Genomic DNA, 23,376 nt, shown 5'->3' on the forward strand with positions numbered 1-23,376 from the left:
ATCACCAACTCGTGTCCTCGCCTCAGCGGGGAAGACCTGTGAAACCCTCTCAGCGTAAAAGATTGGGAGGTGAGGATTAAATTCTAAGGCTTTGAACAAGTCACACGGAAGTTTATTACATGAGGGACAGATGGCTCAAGCAGCCGGAGAAAGCATAACGTTCACAAACCAAAACAGGCACAATGGAGAAGTAAAATAAATGGGTGGTTACAAAATATTATAAAAGAAGGGTAGCAACATGATTGACGTACTGTTATTAAATCCAAGCATTTATTGTAATTAATGTATCAAAGTCATTTAACAATCTGGATATTCTGTGATCTTCATTTAATGTTTGACTAAAACTTAGAACAAAGTACAAACATAAAAGGCATATAAAACAGGAACATAAGACATTAGAGAGTTTTATGGGGATTAACAAGGTGTAAAGAATTAAAACAATTGCATTCAACTATGTCTTAAAAAATGTGCTAAGAGTCAGTTTTAAGGATTATGTGGGTTTTATAAGCTGCTACTCCTCAAATGGAGTGTGCCAGTAGCTCTGGTGGCGCTACAGCCTATGGCCTTCAGTCTAGATCTTGCAATTGCCAATTAGTCCCCGTTTTCTTTAATTCCCTCATCGCTCATGGGAGAAATTAGTCACCCACTTGCCCTCCCCATGCATAACGAGGTCAAAGCACATGGTCAGCAGCACAATGCCTCCCTTGCATCGGGGAAGGATCCAATATCTTGATCAGATCACAGCCTTGCGGTTATTGGCCTTGAACTCGAGCTAATATATTCAAGGGTGGCCAATCCAATCTCTTCCAATTGATGTTACATGCAGCATGAAGTATTCTGAAGTATTGCAATGCGATTAAAAGCAGGCAGTGTATTATAATAGAATGCATCTAAATGTCCAAGGCATATGAATAACTGAGTCTACGGCTCATCTTCTTGATTAGGTGTACTGTACTCTGCCGTGAAGGTTAGGTAAAGATAAAGGTTGAAAATGTAGGGAGTTGAATGAAATGTATGCACTCTCTGTATGTTGAGGGAGGTATCTCATTATAGAAGCTTGAGAGGTGTTGATAAGGCATCACAGACCCACATCAGGTAAAAGAGAATGTCTGTCGCCTGACTTATAAACTAAGAATACACGGTGAAGCTTACACAACTGATTTGTATAATGAAAATTAGCAGGGCTGTTCCTGATACATTAACTAAAGTCAATTCTAATATCTATTCATTTGCCTTTGCTACATATTATTTATGAAGCTGTTGAAAATAATTTACGTTCAAGGAGGTGACCACTGACCCAATGAAGTTAGAAAGGCAGTGTGACACCGTTTGACTTGAACTATAGAAAAGGAAAACACACTATTTGCATATTTAAAGTATGAAGACCACACGGGGCGGATCATTTCAGGTAGTACAAAAGGTGTTGCCTGTTTACGCATTACTGATTACCAGTTTACTAATGTAAAACTACTTTACAACTACAACTCAAGATTCCATCAAAGTCTTGATTTATGGCCTTGCTTCTAACTGACTGCATGTGAAAAGTTATCAACCCCAATTTAACGTATGTGACATTTTAAGCTTGGGAGGTTTTGCCACTATGACTGTTAAAGGAGTGCAGGTCCTGTAAAGAACGTCCCCAGTGATGCTCGGGGAACATTAATGCTTGAAATACCAATTTGAATTCGGCGAAATGATTTTGGCGTAAAGATTGTTTTCTGTTGCTTTGGGATATTTGAAATCCTTGTTGGCATTAAACTCTTTCTGCGATTCACTCGGTGTCAAAGCAGCAGTATGAGGCCTAAGTCAGCTGCATCAGGGCAGCTAACAATATCAGTTCTGTATGCAAATATCTTCATGAGTAAAGTTTATTTTTACAAACGCCACAGGCCAGCCCAAGTTCACTCTGCAAACAGAAGAAGCACACAGATAAAAGAGGAACTATACCATGCAGTTCGTACTAACTTTAACAACAGCTAACAGCTGGGATGGTGGGAGGCACGTTGGCTGGATCTGATCCCCTTCCTCCTGAACTTGCAGTGCTTTCCTGTAACACCTTCATGTTTGTGGTAAAGTTGAAACAATGTAAGAAACAGAAAAAGACAAAAGTCCTGAAATCGTATTTGTCATGTATAAATTGCAACCTTGATAAGGTTTATAAGTAAAACAATATATCGTGACTTCTATTCATATCCGGGATAAGAGTTTCAGGTATACATGAACTTAAACTTGCAAGTCTTTTTATTTTTAGCGAGATTGTGCTGTTTTTATGTTTTTCCAATGTGAGATGTACTTGTATGGGTTTTCTTTCTTCAGCAACCAAATAAAAAATATCTATGATCCAATTCCAATTATCGCTTAATTTAACATTTCAGTTGAACGGGGTCAACATTGTAATCAACTTGAACCAACCCATACAGTACAATCAACACAACACCTACCTTGCAGCAAGGCATTAGCAGCCGAATGATTCCGCTACCTGACAATAAGTTGTACACCATATTGAACTTCTTAAAACAAAGAATGTAAATGAACAAACATTTTACATTGCATCAGAAGGTCCAGCTTCCTAACCTTTCAGAAGACCTGTGCTGACCTGAATAAGCTGAGAAGATTGCCTTCCCCAACATCACACCATTCCCCAGCAACCTTCACCCTTCACCCTTCACCCCTCCCCCCCTCCCCCTATAAACAATCAATAAATATGCTATTTCAAGTCATGATGTGAAAATCAATATCAGGTGTTTTTTTCTTCCACCAACTCCCCCTATAGCCTTCTCTCTCATGCGCTCCCGCTACATTTCTCGCTGTGCCTCCAAGGACCTATTGGGAAGGTGGAAAGTATTTTCAAGGACTGCTCTGGATGCGATTGAATGGGGAGATTAATGAAGCTTGACAAACATAAGAAATGTATTGCACAGGAGAGCAATGGATTTAGTTTGATTTTTATTTCGGACAAATCTTAGGCACCGAAAAAAACATTAACATGACCATGATAAATTGATCCCTGCTTTGCCAGAAAAAACAAAAAATCTCCTTCTTTTGTGTTCGTCGTCTTGGTGGTTGCATAAGAAATCCAATAGAAATCTTTCAACTGCATGTTGGCATAGGTCTGCCGCTAGTATAAGCTGTTTGACAGTATTGGAGCATATCTTAATACGACACACATGAAAACATTTCTGATTACACCTGCACTAGTCATTTGGAGGCAGATTCAAGTGTTTTTCATAATGTTCTGCATCATTCCTCATTCAATGCACACCTGACATTGTAAGGTTTGTCAATATAGACTCCCTAGCATGTTCTTATATAAACACATGTAAGGCTATACTTTAGTGACATTGTTGTATTCTTTAAGAGAGAATGACAGCCTTTGGAACAAGCTGATCAATCAATCAATGTTTATTTCTATAGCCCAATATCACAAATGTTACATTTGTCTCAGTGGTCTTCACAGTGTGTACAGAATATCAGTATGACAATACGACACCCTCTGTCCTCAGACCCTCTGTCCTTAGACCCTCACATCGTACAAGGAAAAACTTTCGGAGAAAACCCAGTTTAAAGGGAACATGGGAGAAACCTCAGGGAGAGCAACAGAGGAGGGATCCCTCTCCCAGGACGGACAGACGTGCAATAGATGCTGTGTGTAAATCGAAAAGATAATACATTTACAACATCGGTAGCATAGAGAGCTGAAATGACATTCAAATATATGAATTATTTATCAGGTGTATGTCTTCACTGTGAATGTGCCCTCAGACTGTACACATCAATGTATAGAGTATGTAGAGATCTTCTGATTCTGACGGGCATATAACTCGCACACAAAACTAATGAAGCCTATTGGTCAGAATTAATCGAGGCTAAAACGACAAATCAAGCGTATTTTGTCACAAAGTGATCCATCTTTTAAATGTGTTACATTTAAAGCAAAAATCATCCTTTTAAATGCAGATACAGACAGGAAAACCTTTTAATTATGGAACACCTGAATGTGTGAGTGGAGAAACATAATGAATGCTTACACATGCCTCCATACAGGGCACACAGGGTCACTGAATGCTTTAATGGTATGTAATTGATGCGAGTCATGTTCATCTCCAGATCTCAGCCCAGTTAAAATGCCTTATAAGAAATGTTGGAATGATAAACACCTTTTTATAAGATGTATATTCATTTAGTTTTTACTTTACCACTTACCACTCATAGTTGTACGACATCATTTTCTCAGAGTACTACAACATATGGATTAGGGTTAGGGTTACACTTCAAAATCGACTAAAAATGTTTTCAAAACTGGCCCACTGGGAGTTGAACTCTCTGGTTAAAATGCCCTTTTTGGATGAGGAAAATGTCAGAAATTATTTCAGCATCCTCAGTTCCCCCCCAAATCCCTCCGATGTTGTCCAAATTAGCTATGCCCTTTTTGAACCCTTAAGCTAATTGTGAACATTGCCCATCATTATGCAGGTTAGTATCCGCTAGTTTCTATTTGCTATGGACCCAAACTATTCATTTCTAACATAACACGTTTGGGAACTCAACATTTCCCCGTAAAAAGACTATAAGTAAGATAAGATAGACTTTTATTAATCCCTCGTGGGGAAATTGTTTCTCTGCATTTGACCCATCCTAGTGTTAGGAGCATTGGGCTGCCATTTTGAACAGCGCCCGGGGAGCAGTGTGGGGAACGGTGCCTTGCTCAGGGACACCTCGGTAGCACTTGGTCTTGCCGGGACTTGAACTGGTGACCTTCCAGTTGCCAAGCCAAGTCCCTATTGACTTCGCCACCACCGCCCAAGTACATATGACATTTGATAATTCTAAATACATTTGGACAAAAACTCAAATTTTAAATGTGGCTTGGTCGGGTGAACTTACTATAAATCTAAACCATCACTTTATCATTTAGCAACACAGTCACAGTATGAAGTGTGAGATGAAAAGGTTCTCTTCTGATGCATCACACTCCACTAATGGCTCCTTTTCTGCAAACGTGTCTATGCATACACTGTATACTGTAAGGTCCTGCATTGGCTGCTATCACAGCTGCAGCTCTGCCTTCAGCCCTCTGCACCTTCTCTGTAACACCTGACTGTCATTCAACCATGGCAGCAAATTACCATGGAGATGAGCACTTGCACCACTGCTACATTCATTTGACACACTATTTAGCTAATTTGTAGGCAATGCACATGATGCTTGCAGTAAATGTGCCCACTGATGCTGTAAATGGGTCACTTCTAAACATGGATGCAGCAGTACAAATGGAAATGTAAGATTGTGGATTAACACAAGGGTCTGTAAAATAGATGCCTGCATTGAACTAAAATGGTCCATTCAACAAAGTCTACTGTTTCCTAATTCAATTACATTTTAATCCGACAGAGAATGTCTGTAAACATACAATTTAATGTCAATAAAGAGTAAATACTTAGAACATTATAGGCCTATATTGCAGCAAAACATTTTAGCCACTAAACAATAAGACTCCAACATTAAAAAGCTCGGTATTATAATAAAATCTGTATTAACCTTAATCATGAGCACTCACCTTTTCACCGCATGGATTTATGTCGATGCCAAGCCCATGAATTCACTTTAATGTCCGACTGAATCATTTAGCAGCCAAGTCATACACTCTACACCTAAATTATTCACAGTCAAATAATAGGTTACATCAGAACATAGTTTCAGACTTATGGTGATCATCTCTTTGCAGAATTATGGTGACAGGAGGCTGCAACCGGCAGTGTATTATTTATACACACACACATTTTTTGTACATGTAGCCTCGTCTGCAAGCTCGTTTTCTCCACATGCCTCCAGAGAGAAAGTGTCTTTTTTTTTAATACTTTACTATAGTAATGTAAATATGTTGGGAGTTTAGGTTGTTAAGTCAGACCACACAATAAACGTTGAAACTTTAAATACATTGTTACCTAGGAAATTATATAAAAAGGCATTTTAAAATGTTATCTTTTCTGAAAACTATTTAGTTATTCTTTCTGTCTCTTAGTTTTTTTTAAATCATTCACATCGTACACACATTCACATAATGAGTGTTCCGGGTAAGTTTAACCTGAGTTGACCGTTTATTCAATCACACTGAGTTTGTATAATTGAGTCTGCCCTGACAATACTCCCATTCTCTTTCCCAAAATGTGTGTTTCTGCTTTAAAGCTTTAAGACAAAGCAAACTCTTTTAACGGTTGGAAGTGTTTTAAAGCCATGTGTGTGTTAATGCTATTTGTTTGTCTGTCCTCATCAGGTTCTTGTGTTAATTTAAACGCTCTGTGATGAAGCTGAAGACAATTTTCCACATCGTGCACAATGAAGTTTCTAATGAATTAACTAACTTCCCCTATTTTCAGTGTTTTACTTAGTACCTCAGCAGTGGGGTAACTCGAGCCAAATTAACTAGATCGATGTGAGAGAGCAGCTCATTCAATGCGTCTTTACTCTTTGGACTCAATTAACTCTTCAAAGATTCAACTCTGTGTTTGTGCATATGTGTGGACCAGCATACATTTACACTCATGGCTGTAGAGTTCTTAAACAAGAATTTACCAATAAAGAAAATACAAGTTTTAAAGGATGTGTGAGCCAAGGTCATTTTTTAATGGGGTAGAATACATTTCGATGACCTTAATCGGTCAGACTTCCTCTGTTTGTAAGAGTATTCCTAAACCTTATCCTTACAAACAGCCAACAGTGCAGAGTGCAAAGGTTAAAGTGCAAAACAGTAGCTAAGGGGAAACACATGCTGGCAGCAAGAGAGTAGTGAGGCCCAGGTGTGGGGAACTCTTTGCCCTATAGGTGAAAGACTAAGGTTAGCCAGATCACTGGGAAAAACACATTTATATCTGACAGCATATTTCTATATGAGCTACTATGATCTACTAATGCTGTGGTAGATCATAGTAATGCTGTACTATGATCTACTAATGGACACACTTTTTAATAATCTCTTCAGTGAATAGTATGTCCTAATGAAAACGGCGCACAGCAAAGTCTGTGGATTGTTATGTAAAACCCTTAACTAAATAACAGCAATGGTCATTTGTTAATGAGACTTATGTTTTTTTAATATCTCGAAAAGCGATCAATTGCAGTCGTGCATATAATGGCTGCCTTCTGTAAGTATCACAGGCAGGACTATCATGACATTGTTGTACTGCTTTAAAACACCCAAAAGGAGGCGGATTAAAATGATGTTTGTAGACTGCTAATTTGGAACTTCAAAAAGCTCTGAGAGATGCCTAAATATATTCAATAATTTAGAAAACAACTCATTGGTAAAGATCTTAAAACACCTTGAAGATGATCCATTGATGATGCCACTTAAGTTACATGGAGAAAATCATCTTTATGATTAGTGACACTTACATTTCTTGACATCAATGATCCTATCACAAGGTGTCTCACTTTTTTCAGGTTTGCATGGCACTACATGTATGTGTCTGTGACTGCAACATGCTGCACAGATGCAGTGTCTTTGTGTTCCTGCTTCTTATCATGCGTCACGTGTCTCTGCACATCAGTCCCCTGTGCTGCCTGTCCATATCTTTAGCCTTGCACGTAGCCTTTACCATCACCTCTAATGACAATACTGTAATGCTGCCAGAGTCCTCACTGATTGAATATCCTCGAGCCAGGCAATGCTGTCATTGAAAAAGAGTGTTGGAGTGAGGCATTGTGTGCGTATGTGTGCGTGTGTGTGTGTGTGCACACATATCTGCCTTTTGCCTTCTATAACCATGTTGCCTTGACAACCACACCTCTGTGTTCTTTGTCCTTTGTCACTGTACAGAGCGGTAACGGGATGAAACCGTTTGTTTGATCAAGGTTGTCCACGAGCAAAAGATAAGAAGCTAACTGTAAAGAAAGTATGAAAACTCAACATTTGACCAATGTTTTTATCCAAAAAAGTATCCCATCTGATGCATAGAAGATGCAATTACATTATGACATTTATAAATGTGTCACTTATAGGACGCCCTAGTGTGTCTGTTTTGTGTTGTAGCTGCTTTCTATTCATCAGGGGAGACTGGCATGTCTTTAGGGCCCAGTTCTCCTCTAATCCCAAAACAGAAACACCATGGCAGGGATTGCCTGAAGCCATTAACAGAAGAGGAAATAGCCAGACGTGGCCACAGGCAAATTGGATGGTGACATATGTCAGTTAAAGCGAGTGTCCCGGTGAGACAATCTGACATTTGCATGCAGCAGACCGAGGATTGTTTGCAAAAGACCATCAGCTCAGTGTGACAATCCAAAGTGTCTCTGTATGTGCTTATGAGTATGGTTTTTGTTCATACTTGAATAAGTGAATGAATACAAGTAGCATCTACAACTATTTTGTATCCCAACATCAAGTTAAGTCTACATTTAAAGTTCAGCAAATATGAGCTTAACTTATAATAATAATAAATAATAATAAATGGAATTTATAAAGCGCCTTTCACAGGACCCAAGGTCGCTGTACATGATGGACAGACAAAACAAAACAGACAATGAGGAGCGAACAAAACAAGAAACAAAATGAAAGATAAAGGAAGCCAGGGGACCAGGAAAGGACTAGGGTCCGAAGGCCATGGTGAACAGGTGAGTTTTTAGTGAGGATTTGAAGATGTCCAGTGAGGCAGCATTCCGGATCTCGGGAAGGAAGTGCATTCCAGAGGGTGGGGGCCGCAACACTGAACGCCATGTCACCAACAGTACGAAGGCGAGAGCGGGGGATGGAGAACAGGCCCGTGTCTGAGGACCGCAGACTCCGAGAGGGGGTGTAGGGATGTAGGAGGTCTGTTAAGTACTGGGGGGCGAGGGTATGGAGGGACTTGTACGTGAGGAGGAGTGTTTTATAGTGAATCCGGGACATAACCGGCAGCCAGTGGAGGTGGATAAGGGTGGGGGTGATATGTTGCCATGGCTTAGTGCGGGTGAGATGCCTGGCGGCAGAGTTCTGGTCATATTGGAGCGTGGCCAGGGTTTTGCTGGGAACCCCGGACAGGACTCCATTGCAGTAGTCCAGACGGGATGTGATGAAGGCGTGTATGAGTGTTTCTGCCACAGAGTCAGAGAGTGAGGGGCGGAGTCTGGCAATGTTTTTGAGATGGTAGAAGGCAGATTTGGTCATGGATTTGATATGCGCCTGGAAAGAGAGGGTGGAGTCCAGGATGACTCCCAGGTTGCGGACTTCAGTGGAGGGGAGATGGAGCAGCCGTCAATGGTGAGAAGCAGGTCACCAACCTTCTGGAGCTGCGCCTTGGGAACCACAATGATGAGCTCAGTTTTGTTGCTGTTTATTTTTAGCAGGTTTGATGACATCCACTTTTTGATGTCCTGGAGGCAGTTGACAAGGGAAAGAGGTGGGAGCTGTGTGGACGGTTTGGTGCAGAAATAGAGCTGTGAGTCATCGGCATACGAGTGAAAGCTGAGACCATGTTGGCGGATGATTTGACCAAGTGGGAGCATGTAGATGGTGAATAGGAGGGGTCCAAGCACAGAGCCTTGAGGTACACCTTGGTTAACTGGGGCCGGAGGGGAATTACAGTCACTGATGGTAACAAAGTGAGTCCTGTTAGAGAGGTAGGACTCGAACCAGGCAAGAGCTGTGTGACTGAGGCCAAGGTAGTCTGACGGGCGGCTGAGGAGAATGCTATGGGATATTGTGTCAAAGGCAGCGGAGAGGTCCAGGAGGATGAGAATACTGATGAGGCCAGAATCAGATGCGATGAGGAAGTCATTAGTGATTTTAATGAGGGCAGTCTCAGAACAGTAATGAGGTTTGAAGCCAGACTGGAGGGGTTCGTAGAGCTCATGAAATGTCATGTGGTGTTGCAGTTGTGCGGCAACTGCTCTTTCCAAAATCTTGCTCAGGAATGGGAGGTTTGAGATCGGCCGGTGGTTGTTGAGGTCCTCCGGGTCCAAGCCAGGCTTCTTCAGGATTGGAGAGACTGAGGCAGTTTTGAGGCAGGGTGGGACTGTGCCAGAAGACAGGGACAAGTTCACAATGTCAACAATGATGGGGCAGATGGTGGATAGAGCTGCCTTGACCAAGGCTGTGGGCATGGGGTCGAGAGAGCAGCTCAATGTCTTGGCCTTAGTGACCAGCTTGGCAATTTGGATGACATCCACTGGGGAGAAGGTGGAGAGGCAACACCTAGGTGGATGAGTAATACCTTGCAGCTGGGGTGCGGTTGGAGTAGGGGGGGGGGGGGGAAGGCACCAGAACTTGCTGGTGGATGGAATCAACTTTGGCCTGGAAGAAATCCAGAAACTTAGAGCAGAGATTGAGAGCACCTGGAGGATGGGGTGGGTCCAGGGGGCGGAGAAGCCGGTTTATGGTTGAAAACAGCATTCTCGGTTGGGATTGTTGGATGCCAATGAGGGTGGAGTAGTACGAAGACCTAGCCAGGGAGAGGGCTTCTTTGTAGGTCTTTCCATGGTCCTGGTATGCTTCGCGGTGGACGGTGCGTCCAGTTCTTGTTTTGAGTCTCTCTAGCCGACGACCAGAAGCCTTCAGGGCGCGGAGTTTTGTGCATAATTGATATTTGGATAAAAATGTTGTTTTTCAGCCCTATTTCAAAGGCCTGTATAGCACAAACACACAGATTTAAAGCCATTTAAAAGCAAATATATTTATTCAGCTCCAATTAATTGAGTGTTGAGGGTCCTTACACAGGACATCTTTTCATAACTTTTTTCCTTGAATTAATTTAAAGGAAATCTTAACTAAAGCTGCTTCATGTTACCGGCCAATGGTTAGTAGCCTTATTCAGGTAAAGCTTACACTTTAATAATAATTACATAATCCTCATTTTGTTGTGACATGAGAATGTGATTTGTCCTCAGATCACCCTAGCAAAAGAGATCTTGATATCAATATAATATCTTGAATAAATAAAGCTTAATTTACTATCTAAGCCAGAAAGCATGTAGCATGCATTTATGATAATCACTGTAATATGCAAGCAGGCAGGTAAGTTGTCATCATGGTTTCTCTTTTCCTCTGTGACCAAGTGAAACAAATTCAGCATTTACCAGGGGGGAAACACAAAACACTGCTTAAACTTTAAAGAGTTGTTGTGCAATTGACTGAACAATTGGATTCAGAAGGAAGTGAGGCTTACGTTTTTAGACTGCCAAGGGCTAAAGAGAAATGTAGCAAATGGACCGGAGAAGTTTAGAGAGACAATGGAATTCTGTTGTTAAAAAACGTAGACGTGTATTTGCCATTTTGTGTTAGTTATGTTATATTAAAGGGTAGAATTGTAGCTCAGGGTACTCTGAGACTCCATCTCCACTCTTTGTTGTTGTGACTTTGCCTTCAGCTTTTATGTATTATCCTTTCCTGTTGTTAAAATAAGAAACACATATATATATGTCAGTACACTGCTGGCCATATTTCAACATCCATAAGCCACTGGCTGTCGGTATGATGTACAGTGGAAAATATTTTCAGCTTTACCATCACTCGATATGTTTGTGTTTTCCTCTCAGTATCACATATCTCCCAGTCCGAGGCCGCTCAAGCCCGTTTGTTTGGCCACTCAGAAGCAGAGCAGAGCTGTGCAGAAGTGATGTCAATGCTGCCTCGATTGTTGTAGGCTCAGCAGGCCAAATAAACGTATAGTGCATTGTGTTCCTGCTGTTTTTAGTTATAGGGTCTCAGAAATCCTAAAAACTTACCATACATGGCAGGATGACATAGCACCTTGATAGGATACTCACAGTACATGTGTAAGGATGTGTACATGAATCAAATATAAGGCATTTTTCAAGGCATGGGAATAACAGAGGGGCCAGATTTTGAAAGATATAAAAATCTATTGGCTGGAATGGTTTGCCATGATATGATCATTAAATATATGCTTTCTGCTTTATTTACAGTTATAGTATTTTCACTGCCTGCACCCAATCGTCTAATAAAGGTTAACGATCTATAGGCGTGTTGGTATATAAAATGTAATTTAATCCTTGAAATTCTCAATATATCAAAAGTCCTGTGCCACCATGAAGAATTCATCCATGTTATGGTTATTAACAACGTTATGATCCAGAAAAAACGATAACGATATGTTATCAATCAATAGGGATTGATTGATAGAGAGATCAGATCAGCTGCTGAGTCTGACCAAGATGGCTGATGGTGTGTGTCGTGGCTCGGTAGCTCCTGATTCAAACCACTGGCCTCGATTAAAACCTACAATATACAAGACTGTTGACGGCCTAGTTATTGTAGAGGATGAGTTACTCAACTTCCTGGCGGTTAAAATTAAAACTATGACCCAGGACGAGATAGTCCTTGTAGCCTCTAACACCTTTGAATCCGAATGGATCGAGACTTCTAAAAAGACGTTGTTTGAACTCTGTCCTGAAACCAAGCAGCGGTGTGTGACCTTTAAAGGCAACCATAAGGATGCAAACAATATCAAAAGCTGTCTAAAAGTACTAAATGAATGCGGTGAAAACATCCCCCGTTTTGTCTCCCACTACCTGGATGAGCTGCCGCCGGTTACGTTTAACAACCTGGATGTGTCCAACCTGCTGAGCAAGATGGAGCGACTGCACAGCGAGGTTTGCGCATTAAGACACGTAGTGGAAGTTCAGGCAGATATCGGTCAGAACCTGCGTGCTGTGGCTGCGACCATGGACAGCAGAGTTGCTGCCGTAGAACGTCAGTTGGAGCCGAGTCATGGTGGAGGACTGGCTGTACCAAGTGACACTGAAATTACCTGTGGGAGCGCTCAGGGTGATGGCCAGGATGGTGCGGTGTCGGTGAAGGATGCGAGCCCCCCCGGCTCTTCTACTGATGTACATCCCAACTGTGTTGACCCGCTCGCTGCGTCAGGGACCGTGAGTGCCTGTGTGAGCCCTGGAGGAACTGCGGTAAATTCGCAGGTATGGAGTCAAGTTGTGAAACAGGGCCGAGGTCGGAGGAATAGGGCCGAGGGCCAGTCTGCCTTATCTAAACAGCTTGTTGGGAAACCTGAACGGAGGATGCCTAAGCCTATTGTTGGCACTGCTGCACAAGGGAATATAAAAGTGATCCGTACGAAGTTGGTGAGTGTTTTTGCTACCAAATTCTCGCCAGACCTTGACGCTGAGACACTGTCCGAATATCTAACTGAACAACTCGGCCGTGATGTTAACTGTCACCGTATTGACACTGCGAGCAGCAGATATAGCTCGTTTAAAGTGTGTGCTGAGTGCAATGAAGTTGCGGAGATGTTTAACCCAGAACTCTGGCCTGAAGGCTCAGTTGTGAGGCGATACTATGAACCACGTAAAGCGGAGGTGATAGGGGCTAGCAGAGCTAGACCTTTTGCTGGTGCGAGGGTACTGAATGGGGCTACGGCTGAGCTGCTTAGCTAAAGGTTATGCGGGTTGGATCATTTAACTGTCGCGGGCTGCGCCTGGGCAACAGCGCTGCTGATAGGATCCGACGTGTAGTGGTGGACAACTTGCTACAAAAATGTGACATTTTATGCTTGCAAGAAACTTTCTTACCTAAGCAGGACTTGGGAAAGTTGAACTCTCTTAATGACAATTTTCACGGGGCTGGTGAGTCCACTACGGACCTATCTCTGGGAATAGTGAGAGGAAGGATAGCAGGGGGCGTGGCTATCCTGTGGCACAAAAAGCTGGACGCTGTCATTAATGTCATCAGGCTTGAAGTTGACTGGTGTATTGCTGTACAGATCAAAATGAATAACAAGGAGTTTAGCATTCTCAATGTATATACACCATATGAGTCACAGCATAATGAAGATGAATACCTGAACAGACTTGCTTTTATACATTCTTTTATTGTTGATAATCATTCCTCCAGTGTTTATGTAGTGGGTGATATGAATGCTGACATATCAGACAAAAGGTCCTTGTTTGCTAAGCATATGCTACAGTTTTGTGATGATAACAATCTTATATTATCAAGCCAAATACTTCTGCCTACAGATAGCTATTCATATATAAGCGAGGCCTGGCATACAACTTCATGGCTTGACCATTGCATAAGCACCGCTAATGCCCATGACATTGTAAGATCAATTGAGATTGTGTATGAGGCATCAATGTCAGATCACATACCTTTTATAATGTCACTAGATTGTGATAGTCTCCCTGAGATGTCTCAGGAGGCTAAACATGCCTGTACCACTAAAGTGGACTGGTCCAAGCTCACAAATGAGGATAGGCTATTGTACTATGGGAGAACTGATGTCCTATTAAGTGATGTATATCTACCCAAAGTGGCAACTCTGTGTGTTGATGTGGGTTGTAATGAAAGCTCTCACCGTGAAGACCTCTGTAACATGTATGATTGTATTGTGGGAGCTGTATGGGAGGCCAGTATACCGTGCTGTACCTACTCTAGGAAGAGACACGTCAAGCCAGGGTGGAATACACATGTGGCTGATCAATACGCTGAAGCCAAGAATGCTTTTGGGGCCTGGGTCCAGGCAGGAAGGCCCAGAGAGGGGCCTGTCCTGGATCTCAAAAAGCGTACACATGCTAGATATAAATATGCAGTTCGTTATGTCAACAAACACACAGAAACATTGAGAGCGGACTCGATGGCTGAAAAGCTCCTTCATAATGATGTGACTGGCTTCTGGAAGGAGGTGAGAGCTCTGAACAGGGCCAGTACGTCATTACCGTGTACCATAGAGGGAGTATCTGGAGCCGATAACATAGCTGAGATGTGGAGGCAACATTACTCTACTATACTTAATTGTGTTAAAAGTGACCCCTACAAAGTTGGTAGTGTTGTGAAAAGTGACACAGTGGGAATCACAGCTAAAGAGGTTTATCGAGCAATTGAACAGCTAGCTGATAACAAAGCATGCGGCTCTGACCGAATCACTGCAGAGCACCTTAAACTGGCAAGCCCGAAGGTTGCAGTTCTTCTTGCCATTTGTTTTACCGGCCTCATGACTCATGGTATGTTGCCAGACTCCATGTTGACGGTTACCTTGGTCCCTGTCATTAAGGACAAAGCGGGCAAGGTAGGGAGCTTGGATAACTATAGACCAATTGCTCTGGCCAGTGTGTTATCCAAAGTCCTGGAAAGAATTTTGTTGGATAGACTATGTTCTTATTTATGTACCTCAGATAACCAGTTTGGCTTCAAGGCTAAGCATGGTACTGAGCTATGCATCTATGCTTTGAAGGAAATGGTAGAAACATATAGAAGACAGAATTCCACTGTTCTGATTGGTTTCATTGATGCCTCGAAGGCTTTTGACCGAGTTAACCATCATAAACTGTTTTTAAAATTGAGACAAAGAGGTGTGCCTAACAGTATAATTAGGATCCTGGCTTATTGGTATGCCAACCAGAGCATGCGGATCAAATGGGGGAATGCAGTCTCGGCGCCATTTGGTGTTGGTAATGGAGTCCGCCAGGGGGGGCTCCTCTCACCGAGCCTTTTTAATATCTATATGAATGATCTATCGGATGATTTAAGTGTCTGTAAAACAGGGTGTGTGATTGGTAATGTGATTGTAAACCATCTTATGTATGCCGATGATCTGGCAATTGTTTCTCCTAGCAGTGCTGGTTTTCAACAGTTGCTAAATGTTTGTTCTGATTACGGAGTCAAATTTGACGTTAAATACAATGCTAAGAAGAGCGCTGTAATGATCTGTAGAGCAACAGGGGATAAGAACCTTTGTTTTCCAACATTCTATCTGTCAGGACAGGTGCTGTCTGTTTGCTGTAACACGAAGTATCTGGGACACATCATCACAGATGAAATGGCTGATGATGATGACATGTATAGACAGCGGCGTGTCTTATATATACAAGCCAACATGTTGGCTAGAAAATTCTCTTGGTGTTCAGATAAGGTTAAGGTGAACCTCTTTAGAGCGTATTGCACTCCTCTCTATACTGCCCCCTTGTGGGTCAAGTATAAGAAGGCGAGCCTCCGGAAGCTCCAGGTTGCATATAATGACTGTTTGCGTATACTGCTTAGAAAACCAAGGTGGTGCAGTGCAAGTGAAATGTTCTGTAATGCACGAGTCAACACGTTCCATGCTCTTTTGAGAGGTCTGATGTACAAATTCATCTGTCGATTGAATGTTTCTCATAACTCTGTCATTATGCTGCTTTCAAATCCGTGTCTCAGTGCTGTACGATACCAGTCACCTCTGTGGAAACATTGGTATGGCTGCCTTTTTTTAGTTTGTATTTGAGTGTTGTATGTTTTGTAATAATGGACCAAGAGTCTCTTTAAATAAAGATGATGATGATGATGATGAATAGGGAATCGACACATAGTGGAGAAGTCATAAAGGACATAATAATAAGGGCATGTACAATAGAGGTCTAAAGATAGAGGGTGTTGTTTTGATCATACTGATATTCTGAACAATCTGTGCTGTTGTATTTGCTGCAGGCTATTTATTTTATAAATAAAACTTGATTTGATGTAGCCAGCAGCATGACCTCCATGGGAGTAGCTCAATGCCTGGTGATCAACAACAGTAGCCTATTCTCACATATGTATACTATATATATATATATATATATTCATTCATTCTACATACCACAGCCTACCTGAACTAATCAGAGCCTACTATACATATCCAGCCACAATAAACACAATATTCACATCATTGCTTAGCTGTGAGGGAAGCAATCAAGGCTTCATAAATAACTCCAATAAACACAGCCTGTCAATGGCAGCTTCTGCCTGCAGCATTTTCTCCTCTGCAGCAGACACTGTCAAGAAATTGTTTTGTATCCACTGTTCTGCATCACAAAGACTTTCGTTCTTTAAGACAAGGATGACTTAGTGGATACTAAGTACACGTGTTATCCTAGTGAGAATCAAACCCCTGACCCTGGCGATGTTAGCGCTGCTGCCTGAGCTGCTTCACAACTAACGCATGTGTTCTTGCATTAATGTGGAGACCGACTGCGTGGATACATGCAGCGAAACCAATGGCCTGTGCCACCATACACAACGAGTTGCTTTCTTCTGCCACGTTTTGAGCTTCTTTTCTGTTTTTTTTACTTTTTATCCATCAGGAATCATTTAATTCTCCCCACATGAGAAGTGTTGCATTGCAATCCATTATAATAGGTTATTTTTTCACATCTATGTATGTTGTTGTCATTTCCAATCCAATTATCTCAGTGCTTTCAAGCACTTGTGCACATGTTGATAACTTCCGATAGAGTACGTCAAAAACAAATACAAGCAAACATATTGGATGCACCAAGGATGACAATATTTTATGTGACATCCAAGATGGTCTTATAAATAAAGGGATTCAAATAATCGTTTTATGTTTCTGACAACAGTGCTCCAGGAGGGCCATTAGGGAATCTGATAGCAACACATTAGGGGGCTTTGGTCATCATCTAACACCCCTGGGAATATAGATGGAGTAATCATTCTCACTATATGGCCAAATAGAGACATCCACAATATTCAGGACAGATCGTTAATGGACTGATAAGAGTGAATGGCAGCCCGCTGAATGACAAACCTCTTGACATGAACACGGTGAGCGGAAGTGGAATATATTGTCCTTTTTAAAGAGAAAGCGCAGGGATCAGTTAGAAGTTGTATCATTGATGTTCAATGCTCTATTTTAAGCTTTTATTGAAGCATAACTTTTAGAAAAGCATGAAGAGTTGAGACTCACTACATAGAACATGTCAACAGCTTTTTCTCCCAAAATGATCGCAGGCTTAAAACCAACCTCTGAAAATTGCTTATAAATCTACCTTATACTGCTAGCTCAGGCAAAACACGAAGAGGTAATTTGGACTAAGAAGATAATACCTTTGAGAGATACCCAGCTGGTTTGGCTTTAACAGTATAAGGTTTTTTTTTTATTTCAACCCATAGTAATGTGATTTGATAGGTTTTTATTTCTCTCATTGGCACTTTTATGTTAAAGAACTGTTATAAACCAATAGCACTTCATATAACTGTGGATGAAATAACAAAAGCAAGGGTCAACTGGCGGGGGATTCTTGTCTTAAGAGTTATGAAAGTAAACACAACATGTGTCTTACATCTTGAGGTACTGCTGGAGCAGTCCCCGCAGCGAGCTGACGTATGAGGAGTCAACCTGTCTCAGATCCTCTGTAACCTCCTCGTTCTCCGTCTGAACCTGAAGGAAAGCGCTGAACCCTTTGGATGCAAAGAAAACTCGGTGTAAAGACATCAAATACACATATGCACATCATATTCGACATACTCTATATATCCGTGCCTTATTTAATTGCCTTTCCACAGCATTCACTGCTACATTAATTAAATGAACTTTCTGGGGGTCGTCATAAGTAATGCAAGTCTTTTGTGAATTCCTCATTGAAACAAACAGCTACTTGTCATTATCATGAATTATTGCAGGAATGTACATACTACTCAGTATGATGTTCCACTTTATGGTGCACAAGATGGGTAAATTATTTAAAAATAAATCACTATTGAATGATTGTTTACTAGTTTGGCAAGGCAGATTTATTTGTAAAGCACATTTTAATGACAATGCAATGTAGAGTGCTTTGCATAATACACACAATATATATATATATAAATGATTTAAAGAGTGTTAAACAAATGTAGTACTATTTAGAAAATATGTAAGCTATGCATAAAGCAAAAGATCATGCAGGTATTTCAAACACAAACTCAGTAAATGCAATCTTTCACAGTAACAGAAACAGACATCTGTTGCATACATTTTACACCATGTTTGTATGCATCAAAAATCAATAGCATGACATGCAATCAGTTTTATATCCGTATACTAGCTGAAGCATTATTAAAGCAGGTGTCATAAAAACGGCAGGCCACTTTACAACAAATCCAGCATCCACTCTGAAGAAATGGGGCGAAGCCTGCGAGCTAGTTCAGGCAGTCAACTCGAGCACCAATGATACATTAACACGTGACGCACCTCGTCCCTCTTACAACCAACCAAACACATTCTCCTAAACATGCTGCTCTATTTAAGCTGCCAGGTCTTCCTGCCTCTGCCTCGCTACGCTGCTGCTGCTGCCACTGCTGTGTTCACTTGCCAGTGGCGAGCCGTCAGGGCCCTCTAGGCCCTCTGTGAGGGCCTAAGATATTCTAAAAAATAATATTTGAAAACATTAAAAAAAATGTTACATTGTTACATTTTTCATTAGTTTTACCAAAATAACTTGATTTAATTGTATTTAAAATAATATTTCCAAAGAAATAAATCCTTCGAATCTGCCTGTTCAGTTTCTGTTGGAATGTGAAGGGTTAAATGCTGTCTCTGCGAGTTACTATGAAGACGGGAGAGCTTGGTCCCTCTCTACGTTCACAGAGGGCCAGCGATAGTAACTCAACGAGAGCGTACTATCAAATGACAGTACAATTGACCAATCATATCTTCCCTCTAAATGGGCGGGCTTTATTTTCGCGGACTTTATGACAAGTTCCGCCCGCTGTGAGGTCTATGCAAGTGGTGCAGTGACGCGTCCTAAAACCCGGAAGTAAGCTTCGCTCGGATTCCCTCGACAGAAAGCAACGGGATTTCTCCATAGGATTTTGGAAAATAGCTCGAAATAAGGTCTGTGGAAAACGAACCTGTTAGATAAATGCACGTTTTGTTCAGCCGGATAATATGCACATGTCTACCCTACTTTTATTATTTTCGAATCATAAATCTAATTGATAGATTTATGATGGATATATTTATGATTAGCATAAGTTCGTTCATGATGGCTCATGTCAGTGATAGTGATGACATCGTTGCGAAATTATTAACCGAGTCATTTTCAAGATTGAGTTAGCCTACAATGATAAACTGGAGTGGCAAAGGATCAGCTGAATGACCCGCAAGTGCTTCATCCAAAAGGACAGGAGGATGGACTTTGTGTTTCAGTGATTTGATCATCAAAGGTAGGCCTAAGTCATTTTCAATGCGGGCCGCCGTGCCGACTTAATTCATTTGTAATTGTTACTTGGCTGTGGGTGCCCTGTCATGATAGGTGTTTATATAAATGGTGTTGTTTTGTGTGGTAGAGCATAGTGGTAGAGGGTCGCTGTCATTGATGCGTTTTACACCCCGGGCCGCTGTTTTGATATTCCGCTGAAGTATACGCTATGACGTAATATCTCTTATTTTCTTTCGAGGGGGGGGGGGGGGGGGTCAGAGGGCCTAGGTATAAAAGTCACGGCTCGCCACTGCTATTGCTGCGTTCATGTTCCTGCTGCGTGTTTCATGTCGCTGCTGCTCGCCTGCCCCCCCACCACCCCAGCTTCCACCTGTAGGCTCGGGGGATAGTCATCTAATCATCACTCAATGTTCTTTGTAAATCTGTGGAGTGATGAGGCCCGAGCCTAGACGCCAAACTCAAACTATATGCTTCTTATAATAAACATATTAAGAACACGTGAGTTGTCTGACTGAACTGTTGTCACATCCAAGGTGACAACATGCAGAGCGTAGTGAATTTACATTTTTAAAGTTGTGTGTTTCCGTCGCATGACAGTGAAATGCCTATAATGCAAATGTAAAGCCACTCAGTCCTCTGACATTGAGGCTGTTATACACATCTTAATACGTCGCAGAGGGAGCAGGTATTTCCGTTTTTCTTCAAGCTGAGGGCTCTCTGTCACGCCTCAGTGTTTCCTCCACTGTGTGCGGCTTGATGGACTTTCATGTGAAATAATCAGCCTCACCTCCTTTCTCAGGGTTTTTTTCACCATTGTGATTGAGATGAAATTGCTGAATGATTTGTCATTACATTGTAATGGGAATCACCTTGTTGTTGTTTCGGCTGTTTTCAGACCAAAAGAGCCTCATGAGAGACTCGATGCCTCAGAGGAAACACTATCCAAATGTGTAGTGCTATTAAGGTTCCCTGAACATAACTGGCCACTTTAATCTTGCACAGCGACAGCAGACACAGCGGATGATTCTTTGCCTCTTTTAAAAATCAGTTTGTTTAAATCTATTCACTTTTGCTCTGGAGAAGTGACAGTTTGTCCGAATGGAGCAACATCCCTGAAAAACATTCATATGTCTAATGTCCCTCGAAGGGCCGTGGGCTCGCGGTGTCCTTGTCCTTCAGAGCTGCCAGGGATGTTGCGATAAATGTATCAGCATGATGGCCAAGTGTCATGTCCTGTCACAGGGCAGAGACAACCAAGAAGAGCCTCTGATCACACAGTAACGTGTGACAGGCATGAACTACTCATCTTGAATATGAAGCTCATGGAGATCGCTCAACGACATTGGCTGCGTTTAAATTGACAGCAAATTCCATTCTCAACCCTGTTACTCAAGAGAAACCTGGTTAAGGTTGACCCATGTAAACACCATATTACCCCACATCATCATCTTCAGAGCACATATTTTAGATGCCTGGCCGTTACTGTGTCATTGAAACATCTCACTGCTTCTACGCCTTGCATACATAGCATTGTGGGTACATTTTGACTTCAATAAATTACTACATTTGGGATATTCATGTGTTCCTCTTAGTAGAAAGATAAGGTTAAATATGTTAATAATTTCTTCACCTGGTTTTCTGTCATTTAAAGAATGATGCCGATGATGATTATCATGATAGATAATGAAATTGAAAGCTTATAAGCAAGCTCTTTCTTCCCTTCCATGGCTTTCTAGTCAACACGTGGTCCAGGTACTACGTAATCTAATATTTACACCTAATATGCTAACCAATGTAGCTAGGACCCCTGTGTTAGACCTTTAACAAGCCTGGCTAACACAGGGGTTTTCAAAGTGTGGGAAGGTGAGCCTCCCCTCAGAGAACATAAGAACAGCCGCGCCCCCCCCTCCCAATTATTATTGCTATTATTATTATTATTATTGTTGTTGTTGCTATAATGCAGGGGTATTCAATAGAGTGGCGAAGTCACGCCCATCTACTTCCGCCCCATGGGACCTTATTTCTGAAAAATTATAGATAGATAGAATTTTATTTGTCATTGTACAAGTACAACGAAATTACAACAGACTCAAGGTGCCAACACGCAACAACAAGACAATATAAAATAACAAGACAATATAAAAACAACAAGACAATATAAAAACAACAAGACACTATAAAAACAGTAAAAACAATAAATGGGACTTAAAAAAAAGGGAATATGTACATAAATAAATAATAAATTAATTAAATTGCACGATTCCCCTCGTATTGCACGGAAGGCTTATATAACTTAAATATTAGCAGCGTTTAGTGCACATATGGCCCTGGGAAAGAAACTGAATTTGAGTCTTGAAGTCAATGGAGAGAGAAAGATTATCTTTCGATCCCGTTTGAATTGTGCCACGATTCACGAATTACACATATGATGTTTGTCAATCTTAAAAAATAATTTCTATGTCAAAAAAGTCAGAGTTTGTCTTAAAACTGTTGAAATATAAGACTATAAAAAATACGCAACTAGAAAGACTACAAATCCCAGAGTCGCGTAAGTGAATTTAGCTGACATTAACGTTACACTCGTGTTACTCACCGAAACCTTGTAAAGCCGGTCCCGCATGCTGGAACCGACTAACTCCCCTTTTGTGTATGTACAGTTCTCAACATCGCCAGACTTGTAGTGATTTTCACCTCTTTTAATACTTTTCACTTAATTCTGAAAGAAAGAGGTGAAATGTGCTAACTTGACGGCCATCTTGGTGTTGGTGACGTATGCAAGACCAGAGTTGTAGTTCATTGAGCGCTTCACACAAAATAATGTGTTACTTCACAGTTTTATGGCACATTTTAATTTTTTTGACTTGCATTTATCTTTTAAATTGACGAACATAATATGTGTAATTCGTTGCACAATTTAAACGGGATCCAAAGATAATCTTTCTCTCTCCATTGACTTCAATACATAATTTTTCTGAAATAAGGTCCCATGGAGGTCCCCCGGAAGGGGAGGGACTTCGCCACTCTATTGCATTTCAAAGAGGTCCAGTAAGAGAAAATGTCATTAAATGCTGTCTACCTCTTTTTTGAGCACGCCATTTGAAATGACTCCGACTGTTTCTCTCTTCTTGTCTCATCTCTGTGTTTGAATCTATCGTGCTGACTCACTGACTGCACCGATTTGATTGTCTGAGTAGCGCCACCTCTTTAAAACATTAAACAATAACTTTTTAAACCTTTTTATCTTTATGTTTTAAACATTTTCAACATCGTGGATGAATCCTTATATGCTCCCGGCAACACACTGAACGTCAACTTTGCCTCCCTACTAAACTCACCCACCTTTAGAGGGAACAATGAGTCTGCGTCTTTGATGCGCACGGGCGGATGATGCGGGGATGTAATGTAGACAGTAATAGACGCAGATCATCCTCTGGTAGCAGCCTTGACCGGTACTTGCTTTTGATCAAAGTCAAT

Source organism: Pseudochaenichthys georgianus, chromosome 10 (genome assembly GCF_902827115.2).
Source record: "Pseudochaenichthys georgianus chromosome 10, fPseGeo1.2, whole genome shotgun sequence".
NCBI lineage: Eukaryota > Metazoa > Chordata > Actinopteri > Perciformes > Channichthyidae > Pseudochaenichthys > Pseudochaenichthys georgianus.